The sequence below is a fragment of the Neolamprologus brichardi genome, chromosome 15 (genome assembly GCF_056152115.1).
Source record: "Neolamprologus brichardi isolate AB-2024 chromosome 15, ASM5615211v1, whole genome shotgun sequence".
In the NCBI taxonomy this organism is placed as follows: domain Eukaryota; kingdom Metazoa; phylum Chordata; class Actinopteri; order Cichliformes; family Cichlidae; genus Neolamprologus; species Neolamprologus brichardi.
In genome coordinates, this window is record NC_142118.1 from 4,167,357 (window position 1) to 4,181,180 (window position 13,824).

Sequence of the window (13,824 nt, forward strand, 5' to 3'; positions counted from 1 at the left end):
CAAAATGTATTCTGTAACGTATTCCGTTACGTTACTCAATGAGAGTAACGTATTCTGAATACTTTGGATTACTTAATATATTATCATGCTGTTTACAACTACATGAATGTACTATTGCTGTGATTTATTACTGTTACTGAAGGTCCGCGGCTCCGAACCGTAGTAAAGGGACCTCTGGCTAATACGTCGGGTTCTGTGTCGGGCTCGTAGCTGAAAACTAGCTTTACTTTGTTGTCTGGGTCACTTTGCTAGCAGAGACAGAGAGAGGCGTTGAAAAGCTGCTCCAACGGAACTTATTGTTTTTGGAGGAAAACACGAACACGGTGTACAGTCGAGTCTTAATAGCTTACTTACAACTGGGCTCGTCAGGCTCTCTTCTTGGCTGCAGTGGTTATTATTATATTTACATGCTTCCAGCTCCCGTTTTTGCTCGACAGCTCGTACTTTTCCTTTTTCTCCCTCCCTCGCTCACAGACACATAACGTGTATGGCAGTCCATTCTCCCTGCAGCACGGACTACACTGCCTATGATGCTACATTCTTTAGAGCTATACCTGTAGCATTCTGCCTATTAGCTTAGCACAACAACGACAAAAAGGCCTCTCTCACCCAGGAAACACGCAGAGAGAGAGCACCATGGCAACCGTAACCCTGCCGCCTGGAACAACAGAACGTAGCTGTCAAACAAAACCCAAACAGTCCTGACCCGCCACAATATGAAACAGGGAAGTACCGCCGTATAATCCATTTATTTCAACATAAACTGTATTCTAAATACCACCTTTTTAAACGGTAACTGTAACGGAATACAGTTACTCATATTTTGTATTTTAAATACGTAACGGCGGTACATGTATTCCGTTACTCCCCAACACTGGTTATATATTATATATTATTCTTAATTATCACTCTGCTTAGAAACCCATCACAGTTATGGGCTATCATAACACATTTCAAAGTCACTGATTCCTTTTCTGGGTTTTAAACACCAACATTTATAACGTATATTTTTAACAAATGCATGTGTATAGGTGGCTCACTAGCTATTCAGCTGATATGTGTGTATATATCTATTACGTGCCACCTCAGGGTGTTGGTTCCGTCATTTGTTGTGTTGTGTTTTTTATTGTCGCCCTCATTAACCTGCTCTCTCCCTCCTCTGATTTATTCTTAGTGTCAACTGGTGTCTTAAGGCTTGGTGCACCAATTGACACTAAGAATATCAAATGACGCCTGGAAAAGGCAAACCATGGTGGTTGGCAACTGCTTGGTCCTTTACTCCTCCTAACTTATTTCCATCAGCACCACCTTAAACCCTCTGTTGCTTTCACCAGCACTACTGTTTAGGTTTTGGTTTCTATTAGTCTAGTTTTCCAGGACTAATTTAGGAGAGAAGCTTGAATCTGACGGCCCTTTGTGTAGCTAGTTCATGGTCTTCTTCCTCCTTGGTATGTTTTATCTGGAGCTTTTTTGGGGGATTACATTTGGGATTAATATAAACAGAATAACTATAAATAAACTGAACAAAACTAAACATTAAAATCTGTAAGTATAGAAAATAGAGGATGAGCTCTTCTACAATCAGTAGAATTCACCAGAAGTCGAGAAGTCACGCGGAGTACAAGCTGCAGCACTGGGAAGCACATCAGCTCCGAAATCAAAATGCCAAAGTCAACATCCACGCTGCGTTTACATGCTAATTTTTCAGCATGTAATTAAAACTCATTGTCATTCATGGAGGATCATTTTATTGATTCGCTTTTTCTTTCCATGTCTGATAGGTTTGTGTTTTGTGTTTTTTTCTGATGGATGCATGCTTGTGTCAGTTGCAAAATGAGTACTTGTTTTCACTGACAGTGTAGCTTGCAGGAAATGAATAGTCTCAGCTACTTTGGTGACACTGCAGTATCATTCTTCCCAGATAAAAGCACTCTCCCGAGTTCCCGCACGTCAGCCAGGCAAACAAGCTCAGCCGCCGCAATGATAAGTAAAAGCGGAGGGACACATTCACATAATAAAAAGCAGGGCAAGTTTGAAAATAGAGCTGCATTTCCCAACACCCTGAATGAACAAGTCAAGAAATACCACAGCAGCCGCTTTTGGGGATGCTACTGGGGCAGTTCCCACTCCATTCATCAGCAGTGGAAGTGGAGTGAGTGAATGAAGGGAAAAATGGAGACAAAGGGAATGAAAAAGTGACGCTGATGCGATGAATGGGAAGTGCGCGAACATGAGAACTGGCCAGAAAAAGAGGGGGTAACAAAGAAAGACTGTTGCAAAAACAGGCCAAAGGAGCTAAGCTTGAAGAAAGAGGGAAACACGGGGAAATCATCACAGTCTAGTTCAGACTTTCAAAGAGATGCAGCGACTGACTAATTTGCCTGTGTTGAGACCTCAACCAACCGAAGCCAATTTGTGCAGCTCAAGGTGACCCTTGGGAGAGAAAATCAGCGCGTCTGTTTGTGTGTGTCTGAGCATGTGCGAGGGTACATGAGAAACCTAGAGGGAGAAAGAGACGGCGTTCTTTTTTGGAGGGGGGGGAATCATCAATACTGCTGTGAACAAACAATACCGCTGTGATTCACCACATGGCTGTCCTGGCACACACATCATCATCATCGCGGTGGAAGATTAATGATCTTGCTGTTGCCTCTCTCAGATAACTGCCTCATCATCAGCTTAGCATCCCGCCAGCTGATCAATCATCCTAATGTAAAGAGATAGACTCTGACTGCTTTGACCGCAGCCGCGTTCACGGCGATGATCGCTCATTACAGCTTCTGTGAACTCCTCCTGTGAATGCTGCGATGTACACAATACATGCATGACAAAGCTGAAGGCTTGCCCCTAAATTACAGTGAATAACTTCAATTAAAGCATGAAGTCATCAGTATTTTGGCAAGATACTTCATAATCAAAAAATCTCTCTAATTATACTGGGAGCTGTCTTTTTTATTAGAAGCAGCTTCACAAAAACAAAAAATGATCAAAATGAATCTCTTAACAATGTAGTTCTGTCAGAAAATCTAGGATTCTTCTTGCCAGGAGACGTTTAAATAATAAAAATGATGCAGATTTGGAGCCACCAGAATATCAATTCACTTGATATCTTTGATGAAGTTCTCCCTGCGTTCGCGCTCTCGATTCGAAGCGATCTGACATGAAAATAATGAGATCATTTAAATCGCATCTGCATATGACCGCAGATGCTCGCATCCATGTTGAATTGTGCCATTCATATTGCCTCAGCGAGCTGATAAGATTGTGAGTTTGAGGGCGCGTGGTGTGGAATGAGGAATTCTCTCCTGCGCATTGGATTAATGGAGTCAACGACTCCCTGTGGCATCTCTCTGATAAATGCATATACCGGCTCTGCAAGAAGATAAACAAAAACAGCCCGAAGCAAGCTGTCGAGCCACAGGACACACGCACGTACAGTATGCAAGAAAATACACAAGTACAACGAAACATATCTTTGTGTATGCCCGTGTTTATACTTACATATGCTACTAAGAACACACACATCTTTTATTTTGTGAGCATTTTTTTTCTGGATGAATCATCAACCTGCCAGTCTTCCTCGGGGTCTCCATCTGGATGACTCATCCCTCATCAAACGCTGGCCTGTTGGAAAATCAACACACTCCCATTCACACATCCACGCATCCTGTCATTAACACAAATATGCTCAAGCACAGACATGCACGCACATGCACGTACGCACACTGCCTGAAAAACATAAACACAAAGAGCTTCCCTTTTCTGTATTCTGTCAGGGATGTCTTTCTGCATGTACTGCACTGCTGGTGAGGGAAACTCCTGGCAGATAAATGTGACTGTATATGTGTGTGTGTGTGCATTGAAAGAATGATCACATGCTCCATGTGATGAGTCATACACAGGATGGCTTGCCAGGGAGCGGCTGGCTGACTGGTTGGAAGCAGTTATGCAGGAAACTCATCAGCTATGCACCGTTGAGCTCAGGACTCCGGTGAGATTCCAACGAGCCTCCCTGACTTTCTTGTTAACTGATATTTGATTTGCAGCTGGCTGCAAAATAGCTGCCTTTACATGTTACATGCTGTTCTGGTGCGGAATCAAGCACCCCACTTTGAAATGCCATGTGACTTTAACAGCCAGTTTCACACCTCGTTAGCTCATTTAATGCAATGGAAGATGAATACAGATGGTTTTGGACAGGATAGAAAAATCCCAAACATGCATGCCAGTAATCCAACTCTTCCCTACAAGGTCAGTCTTTTTTCCAGCATCTTATTATATGTTAAATTACTTCGAATTATTAACAGTTACGAAGACACAGTGACTAAAAGCCTGATTCAATTTAATTTAAATTTATATAATGTCAAATCACAACAACAGTCACTTCTAGATCCTAAAACGGTTCAGAGAAAATCCCAACAGTCAGACAACCTCTGATGAACAAGCACTTGGTGCAAGTGGGAAGGAAAAACTCCCTTTTAACAAGAAGAAAGGACAAAAGACACTGTGGAAGAGAACTAGAGATTAGCGGTAATGGTTAAATGCAAAGTGGTATATAAACAGAGAGGGACTGAGGCTGTGAATTATATATTTACAGGCCACAAACAAACAAACAAAGAAAAATCAGCAACACTACTTTTTCTAAATTAAAATGACAGGTGCATGCTGGAAACACACAACGAGGTGACAGGTGCTGAAGCATGATATTTAAGCTATTAACCCTTAAGAGCCCAGACCTATTTCTACTTTCATGAAAATTACGGGGGTCTTATATCAAATGAATCATATATAACCAAGTCTCTAAGTGTAAAGGGGCAGTGACACCAGTGTCACTGTGGGTCCTTAAGGGTTAAGCTTGAATATTCAACGGACCAACACCAAGAAAATCACACACACACACACACACACACACACACACACACACTATTGTATCTGTATCTATTTATGCTTAGAAATAGATAAACTATTGCTGATGTGCGCCTGAGGCTATCAACAACGGCCAATTATAGACATTTTTATATGTCATGTGAGGCAAGACAACCTCTCACTTAACATCTGCAAAACGCCTTCCCACGCACATCTTTGACACTAATATTGAAAGGATCAGCAGCTCCATGCTCCCGGTCACGTCACACAAACACTGTGGTCAGGACACCTCAGCGGGCACGCGAGTGAAGGTGCACCATCAAAGTACCTGCTGAACCACTCTGATCCACTCTGCACAAAGCGCTATAGATATAGAGTGGGTAGACTGCTATAGACTGCATGCACAGCACATCACTGTAATGGATTTTTAAAGAGTTGACCTCTGTATTTGGTAAGGCTTCACTCTTGTGGGGAAGGCTGAGAACAGTGAAGCCTGATGGAGCCTTTTAGATCACAGTGATCTGTCTTCTTTTTGGAGCTGTTTGTTTGGGCTTTACGACAGGTCTCAAGGGCTGCCCAGCTACTTAGTGCTGGTAGAAATACTACAATACTGCGCTGATTTATCTGGACAGTAGGTCTTCTCTTGAATATCGAGCTGATGTTTCATAATGAATCCATATCTTAAACTAGTCATCCGAATTTTTGGAACAGCTATTTCTGAATGAGGGCAACTGTCTCGTCACAGTTTCCATGTTAAAGATCGGCACCACACTCCCAGCACGTACACGGCTGTCTTTGCTACTGTCTGATGCATGTGGCTCATTTGTGTCACTATACTTAAGGACAATTTTTAGCACCAGGGCTGTCAGGCTGCTCAATTCGCATATCCATTGCAGATACGGACTCTTACTGCATTGTTTATTGCACTCCTCACGCAACTGCTGCATATGCTTTCATCAGTGTTGGGAAGGTTACTTTTAAAATGTATTCCATTACAGATTACAGAATACATGCCCCAAAATGTATTCTGTAACGTATTCCGTTACGTTACTCAATGAGAGTAACGTAACGGAATACTTTGGATTACTTAATATATTATCATGCTGTTATAACTACATGAATGTACTATTGCTGTGATTTATTACTGTTACTGAAGGTCCGCGACTCCGAACCGTAGTAAAGGGACCTCTGGCTAATACGTCGGGTTCGTGTCGGGCTCGTAGCCGAAAACTAGCTTTACTTTGTTGTCTGGGTCAACTTTGCTAGCGAGAGACAGAGAGAGGCGTTGAAAAGCTGCTCCAACGGAACTTATTGTTTTTGGAGGAAAACACGAACACGGTGTACAGTCGAGTCTTAATAGCTTACTTACAACTGGGCTCGTCAGGCTCTCTTCTTGGCTGCAGTGGTTATTATTATATTTACATGCTTCCAGCTCCCGTTTTTGCTCGATGACAGCTCGTACTTTTCCTTTTTCTCCCTCCCTCGCTCACAGACACATAACGGGTATGACAGTCCATTCTCCCTGCAGCACGGACTACACTGCCTATGATGCTACATTCTTTAGAGCTATACCTGTAGCATTCTGCCTATTAGCTTAGCACAACAACAACAAAAAGGCCTCTCTCACCCAGGAAACACGCAGAGAGAGAGCGTCACCCTGTAACCATGGCAACCGTAACGCTGCCGTGTGGAACAACAGAACGTAGCTGTCAAACAAAACCCAAACAGTCCTGACCCGCCACAATATGAAACAGGAAAGTACCGCCGTGTAATCCATTTATTTCAACAAAGTAACTGTATTCTAAATACCACCTTTTTAAACGGTAACTGTAACGGAATACAGTTACTCATATTTTGTATTTTAAATACGTAACGGCGGTACATGTATTCCGTTACTCCCCAACACTGGCTTTCATACATAAAATCCCGTTTCATACATGTGCACATTTATATTGCATCCTACCTACATTTAATATTTAGCTTTTTTTTAAAAAAAAATACAAAAATGATGAGTGCTTTTATTACTGAGCTGTGCTACCTTTCTGGTCCAGCACTTTTCATCGTACTGTTAACTCTGTTTGGAGCTAATAAATCAGAATCTGAAGAGATTTGACTCTGTGAAGTCTCTGAGAATCGTTACTACTGAAAACACACACTCTGTAACCGAGGAGGCGGAGTAATGAGCGGAGCAAGCTGCAGTAGAGGGATTGTAATGATAAAAGACTTTCACCATGACACAGAATCCACATCAAATGTTTTAGACATGTTTTTATCCTCCGTCCACAGATCCATATGTGAAATGTATAATGTGTTAAGCCATATGTAGCTAATGCCAGTGTAAAGTAGGGAAGAGAGAGGAAAAAAGGGTGGCGGGACGGTGGGGGAATAGAGATGAAGAGGGGGTGGATGGTGTGTGTGTATATGTGTGTCCATCCAAGTTAGGAAAAGATTGAAGAGATAAGCAGCCAGATCAAGCTGGCAGGAGAGATAAATGGCTACAAGACAAATGTATGTGTGTCTATGCGTGTGCAAGTAAGCGTGTCAGGCAGGCACATGAGGGGCTGCCAGAAGTGAGACTTTGATGAAACAGCTGTAGGCAATGGCAGGAGAGCGATGAGACAGTGGGTCACTCATCACTTTGTTCTACCTTGCACCCCAGGGTGTGCATGTGTACTTGTGTGTGTGTGTGTGTCTTGCACTGGCCTTGCTATCTTCAACTCAAATGAAAATCACCTGGTGCACCTGAAAAATCTCTGGCAAACACATGTATCTCGCCTCTCTCGAAACTCCCTCTGCAGATTTGGTTCCCGTTGCAAAGTTTGGCATTCCCTTCCACATCAGTCATCTCTTCTCTCTCTCTGGTACTCGGGATGCTGCTCTGGTTTGCCATAAGGCCCCCGATTTTGACATCTGGTGGCCTAGATAAGCAGGAAACGCACTGAGCACATCAGCTGATCGGACGGACTAAAGGCCGATTAAAGCCCATAATCTACCTGATATATAATGAGGTGAACCAGTCAGATCACAAAGGCAGGCGCCAACATAACCACTCAGAAAGGAGGACTACTCAGCGCGGTGCACATCTGTCATGGTCTGAAAAAGGCACCTTAAAAGTGTCATGCACGTTCTGTAGTTGGTGAAAACACTGAAGATTATTCTGTGCAAATATGCACATAATATATGCATATAATTAACACAGATTTGCAGTAGATGTAGGAGTGTAAGTACGAATGTGTTGCCACTGTGTCTAGTGTGTGTGTGTGTGTTGTTTTTCCCCCACCCCTTTTTGTTCCAGATGCAAAGATGATGTGTATGAGTCATAGCCTTGTGGTGTAGAATATCAGTGATCTGAGTGTCCCTGATGAAGAGCAAATGTGGAGAGACAGACAGACCCCACGGAAACAGTCTGTGACAAAGCTGCTTGGTTTCCATGACAACCTTGGTGCGCTAGTGTACCCGGGAACATAATGTTTTTTCTCTAATGAGGCAAACTGGATCATTTCGTCCATTTACCTGTGTACCTAGCAGTCTCTGTTTCCTCCCTGTGCGTTTTATCACTCGTGCACGCCGAGCGGGGCGAAGGCGGGAGAAGGAGGAGGCGAGGTTATGACTGCAGCTCGTGTATTTACTTTGTGCAGGGCTGAGAAGGGAAATTGCTTCTTTGTGCTACGATGTGAGACTCGCTAGACAAATGTGAAAAAGATTGCCTTCTCTAACTTACTGATTTGCTCTGCAGTGGCAAAGTCAAGGTGACCTCCACACACTCCTCCTGCCACTGCTCTACAAACACACACACACACACACTTGTATGCACAATGGCATGATAGCACCGTATCAACTAATGAAGTGTAACTGTTGGCTACGTCAACAGTCTCCAACTTTATCATCTCGGTGAAAGACATTTCTTTGCAAAACCACACAAAGGACAGAGATGATGGCAAATCTCACATGATCCACAAAATATCAACAAGCAGTAAAAGCTGTTATTATCTAAGTGTGGGCAGCTAATCTATGAATCTCAGAAAGTACCAGTGCTGTGCTGTTAACATTCAGGACAGCCTGTACTGAACTGTGCTGTGAGCACACTATACAGATGGCTTCTTAAGGGAGGTCAAGCACCCTCTCTTACTTTCTATCTCTCACAAAGGACCTTGCCAACACCTCTCTGCACTCGCTTTGCTAAAAATGGTTTGCCTGCACCCTCACTGTCACGCAGGATAGCTTTATACCGGTTTCATATTTGATCAAAAAGGAACCAAAATAACCCCACGGTCAAGAATGTGCACTATTACTGTCAAAAAGACAGGAATAACTATGCATATGTTACATTGTAATTAAACTATGTTGAAGTCTTCTGTTGCTGCTGTTTGCATAAGTAAAGTGCAGATGAGATTAGCGACACAACTGCTTCATTTGTATGGGGGAACTTGGCTAATTTAGTGATGAATTTGTCAATAAATGGAATAAAAAGCACGTCCTTTTTCCTTGAAGCATAGAAAATTGAAGTTTACCCCACTTCAACTATTCTGGAAAATAAAGTAAAACAATAAAATATCTCATCCTAATCATATTGGATAAAACAGCTCCATATTTTCTTCAGTCCTGTCCACTCTAACAAATGAGACTGGTGAGATCGCAAAGACTGTTGTGGTTTAACAAAGCGGTCCCCAACCTTTTTTGCACCACGGACCGGTTTATGCCCGACAATATTTTCACGGACCGGCCTTTAAGGTGTCGTGGATAAATACAACAAAATAAAACTAGTACCGGTACCGCAAAAAATTAAATTTATTCATAACACACATGAAAAGACCAAGGAAAACCGAGTAAACGATAAAAACGATAACAAAATAACGCTGAAAACCGATAAAACCCCTGAAAACTATACATTTCACACCTGAAATGTATAGTTTCACACCAAACGACTCACGGACCGGTACCGGTCCAAGGCCCGGGGGTTTAACACTTCCTAACCCTAACCGCTAATCCTAATCCTAAAGGTTAGGTGTTAGGGTTAGAAAGGGTTCCTAACCCTTCCTTATTAAATTATTACAATTAATGTGTAGTCTTAATGTGAGTTAATACTACAAATTAATAAGATTGAACCTGCATTGGAAACAAGGGTCTGTTTGGTTGGAAATACAGCGTCTTTGCAGCTGGATTCATACTTTCCCTCATAAAATTCCCTAAACTTTGCAAGTACCTCTTTAGATATGTAATGTGTATGATTTCAAATCTCTTTCAAAGGGGTTCATTTTTGGACAGCTGATGTGCACAGTCAAGGTGTGGAGACTTCTATTTTGGTTACAAACCAAACCGAGATGCCAGACGAATATTTCCAAAAAGGCTAATCCTAAATGTCTGCATGTCCCTGAATGCAACATGGATTCAAGATGGGAAACATTTCACTGGTATGCTTAAATCGCTTCTTAATGGCTTTTGCACTGTAGTGAAATAAATGAAGGCCTAACGCAACAAAGAAGAGCATTAAAAGTTTGCACTTTGGAGGAAAGACAGGCAGAACCAGCAGAACAGTCCTTTCTGTTCTCAAAGCTGCTGTCCTGCAGTTCTGCACCGAATCCTGCACGTCTAATAGTGAGGGATGATCTCACCATCATGCCCACGATGAATGCTGGATCACTCAATTATAGAACAACACAATGAATCATTCTCCTCTCCTCTGACAAGCTCCTCCACACTCAACTCATCTGACACCCCCAAACCACAGAAGATGGCCCCGTTATCTTCATAATGTGGATAAACAGTGACAGTTGTCTCAGACGGAAGGCTATTTTGATGGCAGGAGATCAAATGTGATCTTATTTTGGGAAAGAAAGTGACAAATCTGTGTCTGTAGTGAGGATTTAAAGGAAACAGAAAAAAGGTCCTGCTGAGATGTCTCTGCAGAATTCCTACCCAGCCAGGAGGGAATGAAATTAGTGAAGTGGAGCTTTGGTCCTGTGACCACACTCAGCTGACAAAAAGAGACACTATCTGCTAACATTTCAGTTTCTGTGCATGTGTGTCTTTCTCTGTCTCGCTCACACATTCATATACTTGTCCCGTTCCACAGTAAATGTGTCAGTTGTGGGTCTCGTTGCTGGAACAGCCTGTCAGATCCCTTCCCTCCCCCCCTCGTGCCTCTTTTTCCTCTCTCCTCTCCATTTTTGGACATTTTCAAAAGGATGCGGAGGGATAAAAGGGTTCATACTGAAAGAAAATGGTGGCTCTTAAAGCAAAGCTGTGTTCCTTGGGATTATCGGGATTTCGTGGTGATCCGCAAAGAGTCAAAAGGGAATAGGTCAGCATTCGAAATCTCACTTTAACAGCCTGGGTGTTCGGGACTTTTTCAGTAAATATTCAGTATAAGATACTGTTTCACTTTAATGAAACCATCCTCTCACTAAAGCCTGATGTAGAAAACAACCAAGAGCATGTGGTAAAAGTATACTTATAACAAGAAGTTATGAGGAACTAACAAGCTACAAAGGAAATGATTTTTAAGTCAGCCTTGCCACAGTAGTGTACGTCTGCATGCACACTATAGATTGGACAGTTTGGCCGTATGGTTGGGCGTCATCTCACATAGGTTTTCATGTCTGTGGTCTCGCCGCTTCTGGGAAGCCACCCAAAGAAAATGGACAAATTTAACACAGTGAACAGAGATCTTTCGGAGGTTACCCTGAAATTAATTCGACACTGTATATTTGACGACCGGTTGCATATTTGAAAAACAATCTGCCCCGAGCAGTTGTGTCAACAAGCTGAAACTGAGCAGCAGGGTGCAGCGTTTCTCGAAAAGTATTTGTGGTTTATTTTACTGGGAGAGTCTCCCCTCCTCACTGTTAAAGCATCGGTCTGAAACAACAATGCCTTTCAAAGCTCCTGTCCCGGCAAGTACTGTAGTAGACTCAGCTCGGGGATAGACACGGGTCGTCCAGCACGCAAGGAGGCACAAGTATGCGCAAAGTGGTCATGAAAAGACATGAAAAGATGCTGAAGGAGTCCAAAACAATATCGGTTTCCCAAGGCCTCACAAACTGTCCCTTTAGCTGGAGAACACAAGGTGTCCTTGTGTTGAGAACATTTTCAGTGTGCAGGATTCAAGTTTTGAAATCTTTATCTACAACATAACCAAGCAGGTTTTGCTGCCCTATCCTAACCTGTAGTGCCTAAATACAAAAGCAGAAACAGAAGAGAAAACAAAGAAAAGCCAAGTAAAAAATAACACATGGACAATCATAGCCTGTGGACTGAAAAACTATCACCCTCACCGCTTTTTAACCCTATTTAACAGTGATTTAGGAAGTCTGACGTGAATCGTCTTCAGGTTACTTCAACAAACTGACAGCGAGCCAAAGACCTGCAAGGGCTGTAATCATTTTGCACAAAGTACACAATTGTTTTAATAATTTTCAATTTTCCACTATCTTTTAACTATATGTCATGTTGACTTTGAAAATCATTGGATGAATACAAGTTCCATAAAAATGTAGGTGATCTACGTCACTCTTAACTGAACACTGTTGGCGGCTGGGTTCAGCATTTAACTTCAAATCAAGCTGGAGGACTGTTTTTGAATTTAAAAAATAACTTTAACAAAGAAGAAGAAGGATTTATGGACATGATCTCATCCTTTTCTGGTAGAAAACCGTTAGCTGAAGATTTGTGGAACTACGACTGAGGCGTACACACGAGAGACTTGGGATCAGGTTAATTGGGCAAGACTGTTTTCCTCCATTAACTGGCGGATACGATGACTGTTTGAACTGCCGTTCTTTCAGTCAGCCAAGGCCCTTGTTATTTCACAAGTGCTGGACTTTTGCCATGTTGTGCAACTCAGAGAATAGGTGAACCCAGAAGAGCAGGGTTAACCTGGCTGGGGCTGGAGGAGTACACTGACCGTGGCTTCATGTGAGGAAGTTGAGGATTGCTCATTATTTCACTGTCAATGAATCAACAGATTTAATATGGATAAGGTCTTCGGTGGCACATACTTCAGCCCGGAGCAATAGGAGACTACGACATTGTTTCCTTCCTGAATGTTACATGGCGGATAGCCTGCTGACCCCTGATGAGATGGACTGTGTGTGTTGCAAGGCACACAGAACTGCCAGTGCTTATCCCAACATGTGTTTCCTGTATGGGAATGCTTAGAGTAATGCAGTATGCTTACAGTAAGTGTGCGTGTGTGCATGTGTGAGAGTGCGCACAAGCAAGACAAAAAAGAAGGAAAAGGCAGAGAGAAGGAGAGAGCAAAAGCATATCCAAGGGGATCAAACCGAAACCACAGGATATTTCTGACCTTGAGGGCGAGTGGGTAAAGCTGGGAGGGTGGGGAGAGGAAAGAGGGGAGGAAAAGAAAAAGAGAGGAAAGCTGAAGGAAAGGAACAAAGAGATGGAGGGAGCGAAAGCGGGGAGAGGAGACTTTGCAGGGCAGCTGGAAAACCTCCAGAATCCTCTGCTCAAACCAACCATAAAATTCCAACTGAAGCCTCAAAACCAGTATGAGGACTGACGAGGGTTCCTTCTGCCCACAGTTTGTGTGTTCACATTTGTGTGTGCGTGTTTGTGCCACGCACACATTTACTTGTGTGCGTGCCATATGTGATTAAAGGGTCTGAGCAGAGGAGGCCAGGAGGCAGACGAGTGATGCAATCCATGGAAGCAAAGTAGAAGACACCAGGGCGGCAGGAAGGAAGGGAGGGAAGAGAGGAAGGAGGAATTGTTGCTTCTGGGGATCCAGCTCTCCAGGAATGTGCTGACGGTTGTGGCCCACACAGTCGGGGAGTGTTGCATTCTGGAAAAAATTCTGCGGAGGTGATACCACCTGTTTTGAGGCGCCGCAGATCGCAAACGGATAACAAAATCGCACATTATAAAAGGGATAGACTGCGTGAGTCATTATTGTTAATTTTCAACGACACAACAAAGCTTTTTTTCTGTGCAAACTGGTCT